We start from the raw sequence: 20,081 nt of genomic DNA on the forward strand, positions 1-20,081 counted from the left end.
CATCAAGCCATAGAAATACATGGAGGAAACTTCAATGCAAATTACTAAGTGAAAGAAGCCAAAGTGAGAAGGTCACATACTATATATAACTTTAACTATATGATGTTCCAGAAAAGAAAAAGAAACTGTGTTAACGATAAAAAGATGAATAGTTGAAGGGAATTTAGGGAGAAGATGAATCATTTTCCTTTGTTTGTGTTAGGGCACTGAAAATATGCTATGATATTATAATAGTGAATAGATGTTATTGTAAATTTGTCCAAACCCATAGAATGTAAATATCGAGTGGACCATAATATAATCTATGGACATTGGGTGATTACGATGTGTCACTGTAGGTTTATCCTTGGCAAAAACTGATAAAAATAATAATTTATATTTATAGTATAAGTATGTAAATAAAAATAAATATATTTTATATCCATATTAATTTAATAACAATTATTATTTTTAAAAATACCTCTTGGTGAATGACTTTGATGATGGGAGAGAAGCTATGCCTGTGTAGAGCATGATGTATATGGAAATCTCAATACTTACCTCTTGATTCTGTTGTGAGCCTAAGACTACTCTAAAACAAAGTCTAAAAGTCAAATAAGAAAAAATGTTGACATGGGCAGCGCAGGTGGCTCAGCGGTTTAGCACCGCCTTCGGCCCAGGGTGTGATCCTGGAGACCCAGGATCGAGTCCCACATCAGGCTCCCTGCATGGAGCCTGCTTCTCCCTCTGCCTGTGTCTCTGCCTCTCTCTCTCTGTCAATTGTGAGTAAATAAATAAAATCTTTTAAAAACATTTTTTTAAAATTCAGCATCAGTCAATAAATATGCACATGTTATCACATAAGGAATATATGAATGTGTCAGTGAATGTACAGTTAATACACATGTATGTGCATATGTGCATGTATTTTGAAATGTTGATTAAGATACAATGAATAATTAACTATATAGCAAAGTCTATAATGTGTCTGTGTTTCTATATATGCTGATTAGAAGAGATCAAATATTATATACATTGGATTTCTGTTAAATTTTTAAACAATAATATTTCCATTTAAAGGTAATTTTATTGACATACACAAAAAATATATAGTGTTAACAGTTGTCAAGTAACTACAAATCAAAACAATTAGATACCATTTATTTTTCCTATAAAATTTTCAAAAATTATAATGATCAATATAAAGACTCAGTTCATGAGTCTGGTATACCAGATATTTATACTAACCAGTTTTATGTGGAAAAAATGCTTGCAGAAGCATTTTGGTGTTAGTGATAATTTGGAAACAACCTAAATATTCAACAATAGAAATTATGGCATATCTAGCCATTTAAAAAACTACATTGTTAGAACACTTAAAGACAAAAATGCTCACAATAAGAACTCAAATGAAAAGACACAAAATAAAAAGTACAGGGCAGCCTGGGTGGTATAGCGGTTTAGCTCCTCCTTCAGCCCGGGGTGTGATCCTCAAGACCTGGGATCAAGTCCCACGTCGGACTCCCTGCAAGGAGCCTACTTCTCCCTCTGCCTGTGTGTGTGTGTGTGTGTGTGTGTGTGATGAATAAATAAATAAAATCTTTGTAAAAAATAAAAATAAAGCAATAGAACTCTAATTCTGAACACACATGTTCAGTCAATATCCACCAAGTGCCTACCTTTTTTTTTTGTTTTAGTAAGCACTGTGTAGGTATTTGGATATATTAGTGAGCAGAATAGAGGCTCCTGATCCATATACATCTTATGGTTTAGCAGCAAAAAGACAAGAAACAAAAGGATTGAAACTTTTATTTATTTTTTTTAAGATTTTATTTATTTATTCATGATAGACATAGAGAGAGAGAGAGAGAGGCAGAGACACAGGCAGAGGGAGAAGCAGGCTCCATGCCAGGAGCCTGACGTGGGACTTGATACCAGGACCCCAGGATCACGCCCTGGGCCAAAGGCAGGCGCCAAACCGCTGAGCCACCCAGGGATCCCCAGGATTGAAACTTTTAATAGTAAAATATTGATAGTAAGATTATAGGTGAGCTGTATTTTATTTCTTCCATTCCCCCTTTTCTAATCACCTACATGGAGAGTGAGTTACTTTTACTGGAACAAAAATGCAAATATTTAAAAATGCAAAGAATCTATCAGAAAAATTATTATACTACTTAAAATGTTGCTTAACTAGTACTTTAGTACTAGTTAGTACTTGTGCTAACTAATCCTTAGTCCTTTTCGACTATTCAACCATTCCCTCAGGACTCTAACTTTAGACAATACTCATATCCTTTTTTAAAACTTTTTCTTCTCTATTCCAAAGAAGCATACTGGTCTCTCTAATTTGTTCTTTAAAAAATCAATGAAAATGTAATTAGTTGCAATTAATATATAAATATGAATCTTTGGTCCTGGAATTGGTTTGCCTGACCCAATTTAGCTCTGTAATTCTACGTGATTATCCATCCATTTAGAGTAGTGCCTTGATAGTGCACATCTCGTTTGAATTCTCCTTGTAACATAACTCAATACTAATTTACCTACGACTATATGACCTGTGATTTTGTCATTTAACCAAATCACTTTTACATTTGCATCTGATATTTTTTAAAATATCATGGTTAATGGCTGCATAATGTTATAGTTGTTCAAGTACTAAGTAGGTAATTATTCTCATTTGCACCATGACTATTATTATATTGAAATAAGCTACATTATAAAGCCTATTGATGGATTCCTAACCTACCTTTACCGGGCTTGTCAGATTGTCAGATTTTAGCACATCATCCCTTGACATCTCTACGTCAGTGGTCCCAAGCACAAATGTATATACAAAGACTAGCCCACCAACATGAATGAATGGAGAGGGTTGGGAACAAGGGGAACAAGGTCTTTGGAGAACATGGGCCTTTAGTACAAGGGACAGCCGGTATTCAGCTTCAGCTAATTTTGCCAATCAAGAGTATTAGCCTAAATTTTCTGATTTTTTGAAATGAATTAGAAAACTACTTTTATTATTTTATTTATTTTATTTTTTATTTTTATTTTTTATGGGAGTTCAGTTTGCCAACATATAGCATAACACCCAGTGCTCATCCCACCAAGTGCCCCCCTCAGTGCCCATCACCCAGTCACCCTAACCCCCCGGCCACCTCCCCTTTCATTACCCTTCGTTCGTTTCCCAGAGTTGGTGTCTCTCATGTTTTGTCACCTTCACTGATATTTTCACTCATTTTCTCTCCTTTCCCTTTATTCCGTTTCACTAATTTTTATATTCCCCAAATGAATGAGACCATATAAGGATTGTTCTTTTCCAATTGACTTATTTCACTCAGCATAATACCAGAAAACTACTTTTAAATGTAAAATTTCCCAATTACATAAAACACCAACCAAACACAACAGTCTAGCCAACTGGATTTGGTTTTCAAATTAGAAGAGTTCAAATTTATGAAACTTGTACATTGTCACTTGTTATAACCATCCTGAGATAGACTTTTTTGTTTCTGTTTCTGATTTTTGTTTTTTAAATATAGCATAGGGAAAAACTTTAAAGAAAGACATACAATTTCCTTATAAGTATATAGAAACACCCTCACCCTGAATTGTCAGATTGTCAGATTTATTGATGTTAAATTAGATGATTCTATTTAAAGTTTATTATTTTAAGTGCATCTTGCTTTTTTAAATTGTTAGGCTTTTTAAACTTTCATTTGATAATAAATCAACATAGGTTCATAAATGCCATGGATAATCATGACAAGAATATACGGAAATTAAGTGTATGTGTACAAATCACACGTCCAGTCTCTTGCTCCTTAAGCATTGTTTACTCTTAGATCTATAATCTAATTTTTTAAAGAAAATGCAATGTATAATAAATCTTGAGTTTCGAATACTATGTGCAATCACGATGCTCTAGCATCTCAAAAGTAGACAGGGAAAATAAAGAATCAGAACAAAGGGAAACTATTTGTTTCCAAATCAAGAACAAACAATAAACCATGTCTTAGTGGCTATAAACTCAAGGCATCAAGCCATAGAACAGGGTAATTTTTACGAAATATAGAATAATCTACCATGCATCAAGCAAACTGTATTGAATCTAATAAATCTAAAACTCTTAATAAAGTGCTTGGCAGGAAATCATCGAGCAGATCCAGTGTTCTGAGCTCATGTGCCACAGCTGTCACCAGAGGACCGGGGTGAAATTCTGAGTAGCTACAAAGGCAAAAACACAGAAAGTAGAGGAAAATTTCATGTCATTAACACTGTGAAGCAGTGTTTGCTCAGCTCAACAGCCTCAATGATTACATTTTGTTTTTCTGCATATCTACATTCTATTCACGTAATACCCATATGGTTCAAGTGGTGTCCCTATTATTAGTCTTCTGACAGGAATGTCCCTTGCAAAAGACCATTGTTTGCTTTATGGGGAAAAGAGATATTTAGAGAGACGTTTGTCTTGAGGATCCACCCAGCTTTAAGAAAGGGTAATGCCCATGACTGGACAACTTTAATTCAAAAACATTAGTACTATATTTTAGGTAAATGTTTAAGGAAGAGGAAGTATTACTAAACTCAGATTCCATTCTCCAGATGCTATAAAATGGCATGTGTTACCAATTTTTGAAAATACATATAAATTATTATTTTAATAGAACAACAATAGTAGTAACTAATTGTTGGTAAGCAATATGCCAAGAAATATATTGTGTATCTCACATGACTTGATTAATTTATCCTCTGTCACTCTGTGAGGTAGCTACTATTGTTACATCTATTTTCAGATATGGAAATAGAGTAAGTGGCAGAGCTGGGATTTCAATCTGATCAGTTTGATTCAGGAGGTAGTTTTACCTCTTTGAGTGTCATTATGGTGAGATATTTGCCTGGTAGGCAGTCAAGTATGATTCTAACCCCATACTTAGTCCAAGTCTTCAAAATGGAAAGTCTATTCATTTTGCCAACCTGCCTTTGATTCAAATGAGGAATCTGCAGGATGCAGCTGATCACTACAAACCCCGAGAACTCCCTCATTCACTTCAAGACTGGCAGGGTTTATATACCCTTATTTAATCAAATTGTAACTGAACCGAGTGAGAGTTTGTCCCCTCAATGCACAGAGAGCCAATAAAAACTGACACTGAGCTTTTGCAGTGAAGAAAGATAAGCTGTTAATGGTGTGGTCTCACCCATGAGAACAGTACCTAATGCTCAAAAGTCCTGTACCCCCTCATGGTTTGCAAGTGAGGATTTTTAAGGTCAAAATTTGGAGCAGGGGGCTCCTGAGAAGGTGGACGCTGTTGATTGGAGGCCCATGATGTCATGCTAGCAGATGCTCCGATGCCATTTCATTAAGTCCCACAGCGGTCTTCTCCGTCTCAAGAGATTTGGAATCTGAAAGACATCTCGATTCCTTATGTTAAAAATTTCACTAAGTACATCTGGTGATCATATCTATTTGTAAGCTAGTGGGGTTGCATTCTTACAGGTTTCTTGGCTAGTTCAGTTATGCCTGGGGATGATATGACCTCTATTGATCATTCTTTCATCTGAACTGATACGATGGAGGCCAGCTTCAAATATGATTGGATTACTTGTGATTTGTTTAATTTATGCTGTAAATCTAAAATCATATTGCTAATTCTTCTTTTTAAAAAAATATTTATTTATTTGTTTGAAAGAGGGAGAGAGTGAAAGAGAGAAAGTGGAAGAGAAGGGAAGAGGGGGAGGGAGAGAGAGCCTGACAAGAGGCTCGGTCTCACGACCTGGAGACCATGACCCTGAGATCATGACCTGAGCCAAAACCAAGAGTCGAGTGCTTAACCAACTGCAGCACCCAGGTGCCCCATATTGCTACTCTTCTAATGTTTGCTTTAGTAGGGAGGGATTTTTTTTTTTTCTTAACTTACTGGATGCTTTTGGCTGGTCTACTAATTAAATTGGTTAACATCTAATTTTGTACTTATGAGAGCCCCACAAAGACATGAAAAGCTTCAAGACAGGCAATTGAGGCTTAATATGCCATTCTGAGTTAAGGAGTTAGGGGTAGGGATCTGGGGCTTCAAAAGGAAGGAACACAATTAACAGAAAGATGATAAGAGCAAATAATTGGAAAACAAATGTTTGTCATGACCTGCAGAGACAGTGGGACACAGAGGAAACTGAACAAACGTATCTTGCTGAGTTCCCCTTAGCTTGGCACACCTAGCCTGTACTTTTTGTAGATATTTCTGGTGGTACCTCTCTTCCAGGACCAGACCTCCTCTGAATTCTCAGAGACAAATAAGGGGGAGGGGAAAGTTTTTGAATCCGTTGGATCTTGATTGCCTTCAGCTCAAAACAGTCCACATGACAAAGTGACACATTTTGTGGCAGCCTATTCTGATTCCCTTTAATTTCAAAGGGATTTAATATGCATAAGTGAATAAACCATTACGTTCAGTCTGTATAAAGGGTGTTATCAGTCATCTGCTTTGCATTGGGGAAGTTTTCCTCTGAGGGTAAATTCCTCTGAATTATGCTGCCCTATGAAAGGCAGCTATGCTTAGCACAACATCACTAGTGCTGCACTCTGCTGCACTATGATATGGCAGAAACACATCCTTTATAGCAGTGCCGAGGAATCAGATCTCCCCACCAAAATGAGCTTTCCAGATAGTTCTGTGTGCCTTAAACATTGAAGAACAGCATTCAAAAGATTTTATTTTAATTTTAATTTTTTTGAAGATTTTATGTACTTATTTGAGAGAGAGCAAGAATGTGTGCGTGAGTGGGGGAGGGGTAGAGAGAGAGGGAAAGAGTGAATCTTAAGCAGACTCAGAGCTGAGAGCAGAGCCTGATTTGGGGCTAATCTCAAGACTCTGAGATTATAACTAAGCTGAAACCACGAGTTGGATGCTAAACCTACTGAGCCACCCTGATCAGAAACTCTTTCGCTTAACATACAAGTTCATAGCTTTTCTTTTTTTCTAAAATTGCCAGATATTATCAGGAGCATAGCCTCCCAAATAATGGAGGAACTTCATCCTAGCCTCATGATGTACCAATTTAGTAATGGAGAATATAGAAGCAGGCAGGGATAGAGGGAGGAAATAATTGAAAGCTATTTGGGCAGCCCTGGTGGCACAGCGGCTTAGCACCGCCTGCAGCCCAGGTCGTGATCCTGGAGACCCCAGATCGAGTCCTGAGTCGGGCTTCCTGCATAGAGCCTGCTTCTCCCTCTGCCTGTGTCTCTGCCTCTCTCTCTCTCTCTCTCTGAATGAATAAATAAATCTTAAAAAAAAAGTAAAAAATTGAAAGCTATTTGTAGTTTCAAAAAATTCCCAGATTTCACTCTATCATACAATAAGCTTTAAAGAAATTGCTGTTGTATTGAGACCAAACCTATTATAATGAGACAGGTCCAGATAATGATAATGTGCTGTGATTTTAAAATGAAATTCAGGACATAGCTCCAGGGTCTGTTTTTAATGACACCTCCATTGATAAAGGATGTAAAATTTTCCAAGTCTGTTAGCTAGTCATTCAGTAGTAAATTTGACCAAGTGTAATGACACCCACATTTTCTTATTAGAGTGCTTATGGTTATCTACATAGCAAATGGCAAATTGGAGATTTATATGCCATTTAAACTAGGTTACATCTAGGAAAATTCATTCTGGGTCATTATGGGAAGACTGCTCTTAAAACAGTCTAGTGGAACAGTTTTAGATGGTTTTGTGTAGTACCAAGAGTCATTAATATAACAAGAGATTCCTTTTTAGCAGAAGAGTTATTTGAATAGACAGCTGGGCATTGTAGTGCAAAACAGGCATCAGCTTAGTTTTGCACTTTGGCCTTATAACATAAAACCGTGTCATTACGACAAGCCCTATTATGGCAGGAAATCTGTCTAATGTAGCTCATTCTTGCTCTTAGTCCAGGGAGGTTTAATTACCAGAAGAATTAATCTCACCAATAATGGGGGATCCCTGCGTGGCCCAGCAGTTTGGCGCCTGCCTTTGACCCAGGGCGCGATCCTGGGGACCCGGGATCGAGTCCCATGTCGGGCCCCCTGCATGGAGCCTGCTTCTCCCTCTGCCTGTGTCTCTGCCTCTGTGTGTGTGTGTGTGTGTGTGTGTGTGTGTGTGTGTGACTATCATGAATGAATAAATAAAATCTTTTTTAAAAAATCTCACCAATAATAATAAGTAATATTTGTAAGGACTTTGAAGTTTACAAGGATTTTCACATATAGTTCCTGCCCTTGTATCATTGCCCATACTTCCTAACTGTTCTTCCTGACACCAGTTTCAACTCCTTCCAGTACATTCTCTGTATTTATGATCAAAACACAAATTTCATCACATTATTTTCCTGATTATACATTTACAGAATTTCCTTATTGCCTACATGGTAAAGTCTAGGTCATTAGCAAATCATACAGTGTAGTAATATTGCTTGTGTGGAATCAGATTTTCCGTAACACACGCACACACACAAACACACACAAATATACCAAAATGTATTAAAAAGGTAGTGACAACATAGAGAGGAGTAGATGCTGCAGATCTTTGCTAGTCTTGTTTCCTAACATTTTCCATTGTAAAGAGTTCACAGCTTCCGGTGGCATAGATAATACAGGTCAGGGACCAGATAGATTTCAGACAAAATTTTAATAGCTCATATATATTAAACATTTTATACAACATGGCATAGTACTTAATACATAATAACCGCTCAACAATAATTTTCTAAACTTTATTTCAATGTGGCAAGTACTGCAGTATAATACATCCTCTACTATGGAATTTCCACAGACTGAGGATGTTGTTATGGTAAGGTTCCAGTGTATAAATTATGTGAAAATACTGGGCAAAAGGGAAGGAAATATTTTGCCAGCTGATAATATAATGTTGCAAAACTTCTATTCAAGGAGATTTTTAAAAATCTGAGTTTACTATTGTATATTTCACAGTTGAAAATAAGCTCTGGCCCATGAGATTTTACCTACACATTGGGGACAACATCTTGTTAAAACAAGATTGTGAAGTTTATAAGAAAGTAGTAAAGTCTGCCTTTCGATATAGACTTACATTTTTGTTCTTCCTGTTTCTTTTGGAATCTGCATTTTTCTGTGAATGATGAGTATTTCTTGGTCACCAAATCCTCTCTTAGTCTACATTCATTTGGTAGTACACTGGAAAGCTGAAGAAAAGTGATTAAAGACCAGGAATGTCAATGTTTTTGGCATGGAAATGGATCATATTTGACTTTTTCAAATATATGCTCTTGAAAATTGGCCATTCGTATGTACAGACGTTTAAATTTCTAAATATAATAAGCTGTGTAAAAGGAGATATGATTTGAGGAAATGAGTATAGTAATGGTCATTACGGGAAGCACCAGTGCAAAATTACCAGTTCAAGAACACTTTATGGAACATAATGAATTGTCATAGTTGTTTTTAGAGTTAGAAAGATTCTTTGACTAAATGTTAGAACATCTTTGTTTAACAGCATTCATTCTAAGAAAGACATACAAATACACTGATATAGTGTCACTGATCTCTCTTATTTACAAATCATTTAAATTACAAAGAACAAACATTCCCTTCAAAAAATCTGAATATACCCTTCCTTAGCTTGAACTTTAATTGAACTTGATAAAAGTAATTTGATTTTCAGGGTTGTTCCTATCATATCTTAATGAATTAAAGAAATATAGCAAAGATTCCTTGTGTGTATGTTTTTTGTAATAATGAAAAAAATCACAGTTACACATTACCTATAAAGAAAAAGAAGGAATATGATGTAGGTTGAATTGACTTATATACTACATCATTTAATTCCTACAAGTCTTTTGTTTTGTTTTATTTAAAAATTTTTTTAAATTCCTACAACAGTCTTTTGAAAGAGGAATTACAATCTTCACTTTAGATGTAAAGTACCAGTGCAATACTATCTTATATAGAATAAAGTTACAGTTGTTTATAATGAATTGAAGATTATTGTTTCACTGTGTTTAACATTTTCTGGATGATGCTGTTTTTAAAGAAAAGTAGTGTAAATGTAAAAATTCAATGTATTGGTGGGATCAATAATTGTGATCACATTCAACATTTATAAATTCATTTTCTCTCTAAATTGAAAAGAACTGGAATTTTTTTTAAAGAGTTATTTATTGGGCAGCCCGGGTGGCTCAGCGGTTTAGCGCCGCCTTCAGCCCAGGTCGTGATCCTGGAGACCCGGGATCAAGTCCCACGTAGGGCGCCCTGCATGGAGCCTGCTTCTCCCTCTGCCTGTGTCTCTGCCTCTCTCTCTCTCAATCCTCTCTGTGTGTTCTCATGAATAAATAAATAAAATCTTTTAAAAAAAGAGCTACTTATTGATTTATTTATTCATGATGGACATAGAGAGAGAGAGAGAGAGGCAGAGACACAGGCAGAGGGAGAAGCAGGCTCCATGCCGGAAGCCCGACGGGGGACTCGATCCCGGGACTCCAGGATCACACCCTGGGCCAAAAGCAGGCGCTAAACCGCTGAGCCACCCAGGGATCCCCAAAAGGACTGCAATTAAAGAAGAGACCAGAATTATTTATATCATTAACTTTATTTTTTCAGTGTTCAGAATAAAAGTCAATATCAACATGTGTAATAACAACAGTCTTTTCCAAAAAGTCTATCTCTCACAATTATTTTTAATAAACGCAAAGATAATAGGAAAGAAGTGTTATCTAGTTATCTAATTATAGATATCTATGTTATCTAGTTTTGTGAAAACACATAATACTGAGAATGTCAGAATTTTTTGTTTAGGAACATGATCTCTTTAAGAGTGTGATGAAAATAATAGATCATCTTCTCAGAAGAAGAACTACATATGCATACACACTAATCCTCCAATCCTCAATCAATTAAAATCCCTTTTATGTATGCAGTAGTATGAAATATAGAACCCACAGATTTATGATGACCCAAGATCCTACAATTATTTACTCCCTGCAATGTTCATGCTTACCCCCAAGGATTTCAAACCCCAATTACCCTCCACTGTTTGTTTTCCCTAGCATTTTCACCATCTGACGACACATGATGTAATTTACTCATGCATTGAGTGTCCATTGCCTGTTCCACTTTCCAGAATGCAGCTTCCACCAGGGCAATGACCTTTGTCTATTATGGTCAACAGTTCACCTAGAACAGTTTCTGACACAAAACAGTCCCTCATTATTTCCTGAACCAATAAATAGATTTATAGTGACTGTATATGTCGTATTAAGAATATAAGCCTCAAATTTGAATTCAAGAACCTTTTATTGAATTGTTGATCTGCATATCCCTAACTTCATCCTTTTAAAAGTAATAGACCATGCATGTTGTTGTAGTGTTTTTAGGATGAAATAACAAATATATAATCTTATAATAACCATCTATCACTTATATGACTGCACAGATTGTTCCCTGAATTAGCCATAGAATGTGGAGGCCAAAGCCACCACTTCTTATAGGATTATCAAATGTCCATATTAAGTGTCAGTTTTGATTGAAAGTTTCTTTAAGGGTAAGTTGATAGTTTACAATGTCTTAATGACCAGAAAAATTTTATCAAAAATAATGGTAATTCAAATATTATTATAGCAAGTAAATTATTAAATTCGGAATTACACCCATACTGACACCCCCACACACACACACAATTAGACATTTTTCCCCAGTGTATTTACCTCGGATGATATCTGAGGTACCTCAGATGATGTTTCTTTGATTTGTTGATTGGTTTTCATTATTTTATTTTGTTTTCCAGCATTGTGTCCTTACTCTCATATTTTTGGGCCATTCTTCAAATAGAATATCCAGGTTTCATTACCAATGGTAAGATGAAACCATGAACTTAAAAAGTCACCTTAATAACCAAATGTATCATAAAATGTACAAGTAGAAAAAAAGTCTATGGCATCGCTAGCCAATATATCTTTATCACAGCTACTACTGAGAAGACAGACTGATAAAATGTGGGAAGATAATTTAGATTTTGTGAGGAAGGAAAACATGTTCTTACACTTAGGGACTATTCATTACATTTTAGTACAAAGGAAATTTTTTATATAGCTGAGTTATCAGCCAGTGAATGAAAACAGAAGGATGAACAGTTCTATATAATTGTTGTAGAATACTCGCCAAGTCTTGTGAGATTCAGCCTGAGGATAAGTGGGGAAGAAAGAATAAAGGGAGCTCATCAAATAGTTGATACTCTTTGTAGGGAGGGCCTCTTGGTTGTTGGATAGGAGGAAGCAGGCAGATGTCAAAACTATGTTCATAGCTCCTTCCTCTACAATGACACAGGTTCTGTTAGATACTTCTCACACTGAAATAAACGACTCTGTTCACACACCCGTGTGCAAGATTAGAATATTTATTCTCCGTGATATGACTACTCCTTAAAACCCAGGCCGTCTGGCAAACTATGCGTGAATGAATGGATGAATGAATGAGATCTATGAGTCACCTGCCACAGAGAATGAGAGTTTATTGTGTTTGTCTAGATAAAGAACATACTGGGGTGTAAGTTTTGTTGTTGTTGTTGTTCTTTTACCTAAACTTGTCAATTATACTCCTTCTTACCATTATTCAGTTTTATCCTAAATTTCATTATTATCTTCTTAAATAATTTGTGCTATAAACCAGCAAGTCCCCTTGTTCCTGTGTTTTCTCGTACTGCTGTGATACCATTTTTTTTTGTTGGATTAGTCTGTATGTCACACACATAAGAACACAGCAATTGAGATATTAACAATGTTAAACAATTTTATTAATAGAATATATCTCTCCATTTCTTCAGGTCTTCTTTAATATCCCTTCATTGGGTTTCACAATTTGCTACATAAAATCTGTAAATATTCTGCACTTAACAACTATATATTTTGTAGCATTTTCTTTCTTGTGAATGGTAGCATATATTTGGCTATATTTTCTAACTTATTGCTATGTAGAGAAATGTGCTGATTTTACAGAAGGTCTGAAATGCTGATAATAATAACTGGAACTTCAGAAATATGGATTAAAACAGAGAAAAACAAAGAGAAAAATAGTAAACTAGATAATGAATTTGATGAAATCACTCAGAATGAAGTGCAGAGAAATAAAGATAAGAATAGAAGAAGAAGAGAGGTGCCTGGGTGGCTCAGTCAGTTAAGTGTCTGCCTTCAGCTCAGGTCATGATCAGCCCTTCCTTGGGCTCCATGCTCAGAGGAGAGCCTGCTTCTCCCTCTTCTCCCCATTTATGCTCTCTGTTGCTATCTCTCTCTCAAATGAATAAATAAAATCTTTTAAAAAAAGAGGGAGAGAGAATATAAGAAGAAGAGATTGAGATAACTGAAGGAGAAAGTGAGGAGACCCAGTCTATAGTAACAAGTTCTAGAAGGGGATACCGTAGATATTGGAGGGAGAACTGTATCAAAACTTGGCCCAGGAAAGCTCAGGACTGTTCTGGTGGCCTTGGAGAAGCCCACTAGGGCATGATGCATCATGGTTAATGACATGGACTTTAGGTTTAAATTAGTATCAGTTAAAGTCACAGCTCCAACATTTACGAAAAGTGTGAGTGCCCTTGTATATGGGCATCACGTGAGCTCCTACTTTATCATATTGTCAGTGAGACAATACAAGGGCACTGTTCAGTATTGTACCTGACACATAACACCCAGAGAATGTTACCTCTTATAGGATTCTAAAAGTGTAATGCTACTCACATTAATAGAATAAACTGATGAATGATAAATCAATGTATTAATATATTGTATAGAATTATTTAATTATTAATGTATTAATAATAATGTAATGATTTATATATTGCTATATTATATTAATATTAATTATATGGAGGTGTAGAGGTGCTAAATAATATCTTTAAGACCTAGCTATCATGGAATTAAATACATTGTTCCTTAGAGATGAAAACACTTGTCATGCATATCTAGTGCTGCTATCATTCCAATAGTAGTATAATTTTATTCTCATTTTTCAGCTCAAAAGATTCCAGTTTGGCGGGATTAGGAACTAAGAATTGTGGGGAGCTAAATTTTGGGCTAGGGGGCACTTTAGATAAAAAAAAAAATACTAAAGCTTGGATCATTTGTCAAAATGACACACCTGAGTAGTGATGAAGCCAGGATTCAAACCCATGGTGCACCCCTGTGCAAATTTCTGTCTAATAAGCCACTATGAGACACACCGAGTCATTGAAATGCAGAGTAAGTGATAGGGGAAGCATTCACATTATGTTTACCAATAATGTAGGGAAGGAAGGAAGGAAGGAAGGAAGGAAGGAAGGAAGGAAGGAAGGAAGGAAGGAAGGAAGGAAATACTATGAATACATTTTAAATAGGATACAAATTTGTACAGAGCTTGTAACAAAAAAAATAAAAGACTTCTTTTAATAGAAGTTTAAAAAGGTCTGGGAAGGAGTTAAACAAAAGATTTGTATTTACCTCTAAAAAAACTCCTTATTGCTTTCCATACTCTTCTACCATGAAAACTTTTACTTTTTAATAATTTTATTTAAAAATGACTTTTTAAAACAAAATATAGTCTCAAGAAAGGCAAGAAACCACATTTGGAGTTAGGAGTTTGAAGGGAAGCAGTAGTTTCTATTTATAATGAATTCAGAATATAAAAAAGTAGTAAAGGACAGGCTTCCACCTCCTCTCCTTCCTCTCCTCCCTCTCATATTGCCCTCACTCATTTTCCCTTTGATTTTTCCTACATTTATGGTAGTTCAGGGTGCATATTGCACGAGAGATCCAGTCTAACAGGATGAAGGAGGGCTTCAGTCCAGTGCTAAGATACCACTGCATCCACCAGAAGAAGAGAGAGCCGTTTCTTACTTGATAACCTTTCCACTCCTATTTTTGTATGTCTGTGCTGTGATCAAAGCACGGGCCTTAGTTGTGAGGCTCTTGATATTGAGGGCAGAGTGGGGGAGTTTGGGGGCATACGCCCGAACAGTCATCTGTTCACCTAAGCCAAGTGGAGCTGAAATCCTGCATATGTGCCAGAATGCCATTTTTTTCTTTCTCCTTTTCTCTGTTGCTTATCATACCCTGGACTATTCAGGACAATCAGCAATTGGACAGAATACTCAAGGAGGGGGATATTAAGCTCTACTTTTTTTTTTTAAGATTTTATTTATTTGAGAGAGAGAGAGAGAGATCACCAGCATGAGCAGGGGCAGGGGGAGGTCAGAGGAAGAGAGAAACAGACTCTCCCCGCTGAACAGGAGCCCAACTCAGGGCTCCATCCCAGGACCCCAGGATCATGATCTGAACCGAAGGCAAACACATAAACAACTGAGCCCCCAGGTGCCCCTGAGCTCCACTTTTGAAGGGAAGAGTATCAAATAATTTTTAGACACATTTTAAAATGAAAACTTTTTTTATATTGTTTGCATAAAAATGCCAAGAAGAATTACAGTGTTACGTATACAGAGATAATTTAACAAAGAATCTCACACTCTAGTTTTTGAATACAAGAGAACAACACTATAATTTGTACTGGTTATTACAGAAAAAATGTATATATGCTAATTTTAAGACAAATTCTCAAATTTAGAATATCTTAACCAACTCTTCCAATTTATAATTTGAGTAAATATTGCTATGCTACATTCAGTATTTAACTCAAAAATATTTCTGTACTCAGAACTCTGTAGAATACCAGATTGTTATAGATTGTGAACAAATCTATATGAAAAAATACATCCCAGGGTTCCTTGGGTGGCTCAGTGTTTAGCGCCTGCCTTCAGCCCAGGGCATGAACCTGGAGTCCCAGGATCAAGTCCCATATTGGGCTTCCTGCATACAGCCTGCTTCTCCCTCTGCCTGTGTCTCTGCCTCTGTGTGTGTGTGTGTGTGTGTGTGTGTGTGTGTCTCATGAATAAATAAAATCTTTAAAAAGAAAGAAAAAGAAAAAATACATCCCAGACTAAGTTCAGGTATCATTACTATTGTAGCAAACCATATTCTATATTTAAATGGTTTCTAATTTGGTAAGCAAATATAGAAAACTTGGAGTGGATTTAATTCAAAAATGAATTATAAAGCAACAAAATACGCTTCTGTAAAATCTGATTTCTAAGGAAGTTAATTGAGATTTTCTTAGAACAGTAAAATCCTGAAGTTCTGAGTATATAATCATTTTCAGGAAAAATATCTTTAATCTTGATACATGGCTTTTGTGCACAAACTTTATATGAATAGGAGGGATGGTGTAAAATATAAGATGATGGGATCCCTGGGTGGCTCAGCAGTTTAGTGCCTGCCTTTGGCCCAGGGCATGTTCGGGGAGTCCCAGGATCGAGTCCCACATCAGACTCCGGCGTGGAGCCTGCTTCTCCCTCTGCCTGTGTCTTTGCCTCTCTCTCTCTCTCTCTCCCTCTCTCTCTCTCTCTCTCTGTCTCTCATGAATGAATAAATAAAATCTTTAATAAAAAAATATATATCAGATGCTGACAGGGGTTCCTGAGTGACTCAATCGGTTAAGTGACCAGCTCTTGATTTCAGCTTGGGTCAGGGTCTCTGTCTCAGAGATCTTAACCAAGCCCTGCCTCTCTCCTCAGAGAGTCCGCTGGAAATTCCCTCTCTCTCTCTCTCTCTCTCTCTCTCTCTCTCTCTCTCTCTCCCCCCCCACCCCCCTGCTCTGCGTGTCCTCCTGTTCATATGCACTCTCTCTGTCAAATAAATAAATCTTTCTTAAAAAAGAAAAAGATATAAGAATCAATAGATTAAAAATATTAGTTATGCTAACAAGGAAAATTAGAACAAGATTAAAATATAAAGATCAAAATTATTAGTTATGCTAACAAGGAAAATTAGAACAATCTTTTATCAACACTGCAAATTTAGTATTTGGCATATTTTTTTTAAAGATTTATTAATTTATTTATTCATGATAAATAGGCAGGCACTAAACTGCTGAGCCACCCATGATAGACATAGAGAGACAGAGAGAGAGAGAGAGAGAGAGAGAGAGAGAGAGAGGCAGAGACACAGGAAGAGGGAGAAGCAGGATCCATGCCGGAAGCCTCACGCAGGACTCGATCCCAGGACCCCAGGATCGCGCCCTGGGCCAAAGGCAGGCACTAAACCACCGAGCCACCCAGGGATCCCCAGTATTTGGCACATTATATTCTATTTAACATTCTGAAATTTCCCTATTTTGCTGCCAATTTTTTCACATATCTCTTTATCTTCCGATCTATTCCTTTCCACATGCCTCTTCCTGTCCACTTTTACTACTGAACTGAAACTACTTTCTCCATTACCATCTATGACACATCATTCTATTTTCTATTTTTCACAGATCATTGATCTTTTCATTTTTCCTGTTTCTTGACTTTCTGTACTGTTGAATTTCTCTAGTTTTATAAGATTCTTTACACGTTAATTTTTGCACCTCTACAGTATTTTTGTTTTTCAGTAATTCTTTAAGGATGCACATTTCTGTAATTATCAGGTCAAACAATACAAAATATTGTTAACTCAGTACAATTAATATGCCATTATCAACTAGTGATAGCATTTATAGTTTTCTTTAAAGTTATGGTTTTTTTCATTTCTTACTCTAATAGGCTGGAAACCTGCAATGGGGGTGGTTACATGTGTTTGCCTTTGTCCACTTCTTTGCTTTTAACTATGATTTTGATTCTCCTCGTTTTCCTCCCCTCTCCATGTTAGAGTTACAGAGATGTTTAAGGGCCTATTTCCTCTCTCTTATTATTTCCCTTAGTTTCTCAGACACTGGGAGTTTCCCACCTACAGTTTCTTTGACACAAGCCAATGTATCTTCATTCCTGCTCATTACATCTTTCTCAGTCTCAAAGCCTTCTTTCTCTGACCCATCCAGTTTCTTCATCGTGGAATAGTCTTGCCAAAACAAGAGACCCCAATTTTATTAATGATAAAGTTTATATACTTACTTGTGTGATTTGTAAATAAAATCATACATATAATTTGTACTTCTGAAAGACATTTTAAATTGAGGGCAGATTGTCTTTTATATTTCTTTTTTTTAATAAATTTATTTTTTACTGGTGTTCAATTTACCAACATACAGAATAACACCCAGTGCTTATCCCGTCAAGTGTCCCCCTCAGTGCCCGTCACCCATTCACCCCCACCCCCCGCCCTCCTCCCCCTCCACCAACCCTAGTTCATTTCCCAGAGTTAGGAGTCTTTATGTTCTGTCTCCCTTTCTGATATTTCCCACACATTTCTTCTCCCTTCCCTTATATTCCCTTTCACTATTATTTATATTCCCCAAATGAATGAGAACATACACTGTTTGTCCTTCTCCGATTGACTTACTTCACTCAGCATAATACCCTCCAGTTCCATCCACGTTGAAGCAAATGGTGCGTATTTGTCGTTTCTTATGGCTGAGGAATATCCCATTGTATACATAAACCACATCTACTTTATCCATTCATCTTCCAATGGACACCGAGGCTCCTTCCACAGTTTGGCTATTGTGGACATTGCTGCTAGAAACATCGGGGTGCAGGTGTCCCGGCGTTTCATTGGATCTGAATCTTTGGGGTAAATCCCCAACAGTGCAATTGCTGGGTCGTAGGGCAGGTCTATTTTTAACTCTTTGAGGAACCTCCACACAGTTTTCCAGAGTGGCTGCACCAGTTCACATTCCCACCAACAGTGTAAGAGGGTTCCCCTTTGTCCGCATCCTCTCCAACATTTGTTGTTTCCTGCCTTGTTAATTTTCCCCATTCTCACTGGTGTGAGGTGGTATCTCATTGTGGTTTTGATTTGTATTTCCCTGATGGCAAGTGATGCAGAGCATTTTCTCATGTGCATGTTGGCCATGTCCATGTCTTCCTCTGAGATTTCTCTTCATGTCTTTTGCCCATTTCATGATTGGATTGTTTGTTTCTTTGGTGTTGAGTTTAATAAGTTCTTTATAGATTTTGGAAACTAGCCCTTTGAGCGGTCGTTTGCAAATATCTTCTCCCATTCTGTAGGTTGTCTTTTAGTTTTGTTGACTGTATCCTTTGCTGTGCAAAAGCTTCTTATCTTGATGAAGTCCCAATAGTTCATTTTTGCTTTTGTTTCTTTTGCCTTTGTGGATGTATCTTGCAAGAAGTTACTGTGGCCAAGTTCAAAAAGGGTGTTGCCTGTGTTCTCCTCTAGGATTTTGATGGAATCTTGTCTCACATTTAGATCTCTCATCCATTTTGAGTTTATCTTTGTGTATGGTGAAAGAGAGTGGTCTAGTTTCATTCTTCTGCATGCGGATGTCCAATTTTCCCAGCACCATTTATTGAAGAGACTGTCTTTCTTCCGATGGATAGTCTTTCCTCCTTTATCGAATATTAGTTGACCATAAAGTTCAGGGTCCACTTCTGGGTTCTCTATTCTGTTCCATTGATCTATGTGTCTGTTTTTGTGCCACTACCACACTGTCTTGATGACCACAGCTTTGTAGTACAACCTGAAATCTGGCATTGTGATGCCCCCAGCTATGGTTTTCTTTTTTAAAATTCCCCTGGCTATTCGGGGTCTTTTCTGATTCCACACAAATCTTAAAATAATTTGTTCTAACTCTCTGAAGAAAGTCCATGGTATTTTGATAGGGATTGCATTAAACGTGTAAATTACCCTGGGTAGCATTGACATTTTCACAATATTAATTCTGCCAATTCATGAGCATGGAATATTTTTCCATCTCTTTGTGTCTTCCTCAATTTCTTTCAGAAGTGTTCTATCGTTTTTAGGGTATAGATCCTTTACCTCTTTGATTAGGTTTATTCCTAGGTATCTTATGCTTTTGGGTGCAATTGTAAATGGGATTGACTCCTTAATTTCTCTTTCTTCAGTCTCATTGTTAGTGTATAGAAATGCCATTGATTTCTGGGCATTGATTTTGTATCCTGCCACGCTACCAAATTGCTGTATGAGTTCTCGCAATCTTGGGGTGGAGGCTTTTGGGTTTTCTAGGTAGAGTATCATGTCATCGGTGAAGAGGGAGAGTTTGACTTCTTCTTTGCCAATTTGAATGCCTTTAATGTCTTTTTGTTGTCTGATTGCTGAGGCGAGGACTTCCA

General features: G+C 36.7%; 2 protein-coding genes and 1 pseudogene across 2 annotated transcripts in view; all 3 read left to right on the top strand.

Annotated features, from left to right (window-relative positions):
- Positions 1 to 20,081, top strand: part of LOC140597410 (piwi-like protein 1) — a 130,872-nt gene that overhangs the window by 40,839 nt on the left and 69,952 nt on the right. The gene's annotated exons all lie outside the window — the stretch shown is intronic.
- Positions 1 to 20,081, top strand: part of LOC140597419 (small G protein signaling modulator 1-like) — a 54,382-nt gene that overhangs the window by 19,041 nt on the left and 15,260 nt on the right. The gene's annotated exons all lie outside the window — the stretch shown is intronic.
- LOC140597413 (FAS-associated factor 2 pseudogene) overlaps positions 1 to 20,081 on the top strand; it is a 62,147-nt pseudogene that overhangs the window by 12,977 nt on the left and 29,089 nt on the right.

Source organism: Vulpes vulpes, unplaced genomic scaffold (genome assembly GCF_048418805.1).
Source record: "Vulpes vulpes isolate BD-2025 unplaced genomic scaffold, VulVul3 u000000663, whole genome shotgun sequence".
NCBI lineage: Eukaryota > Metazoa > Chordata > Mammalia > Carnivora > Canidae > Vulpes > Vulpes vulpes.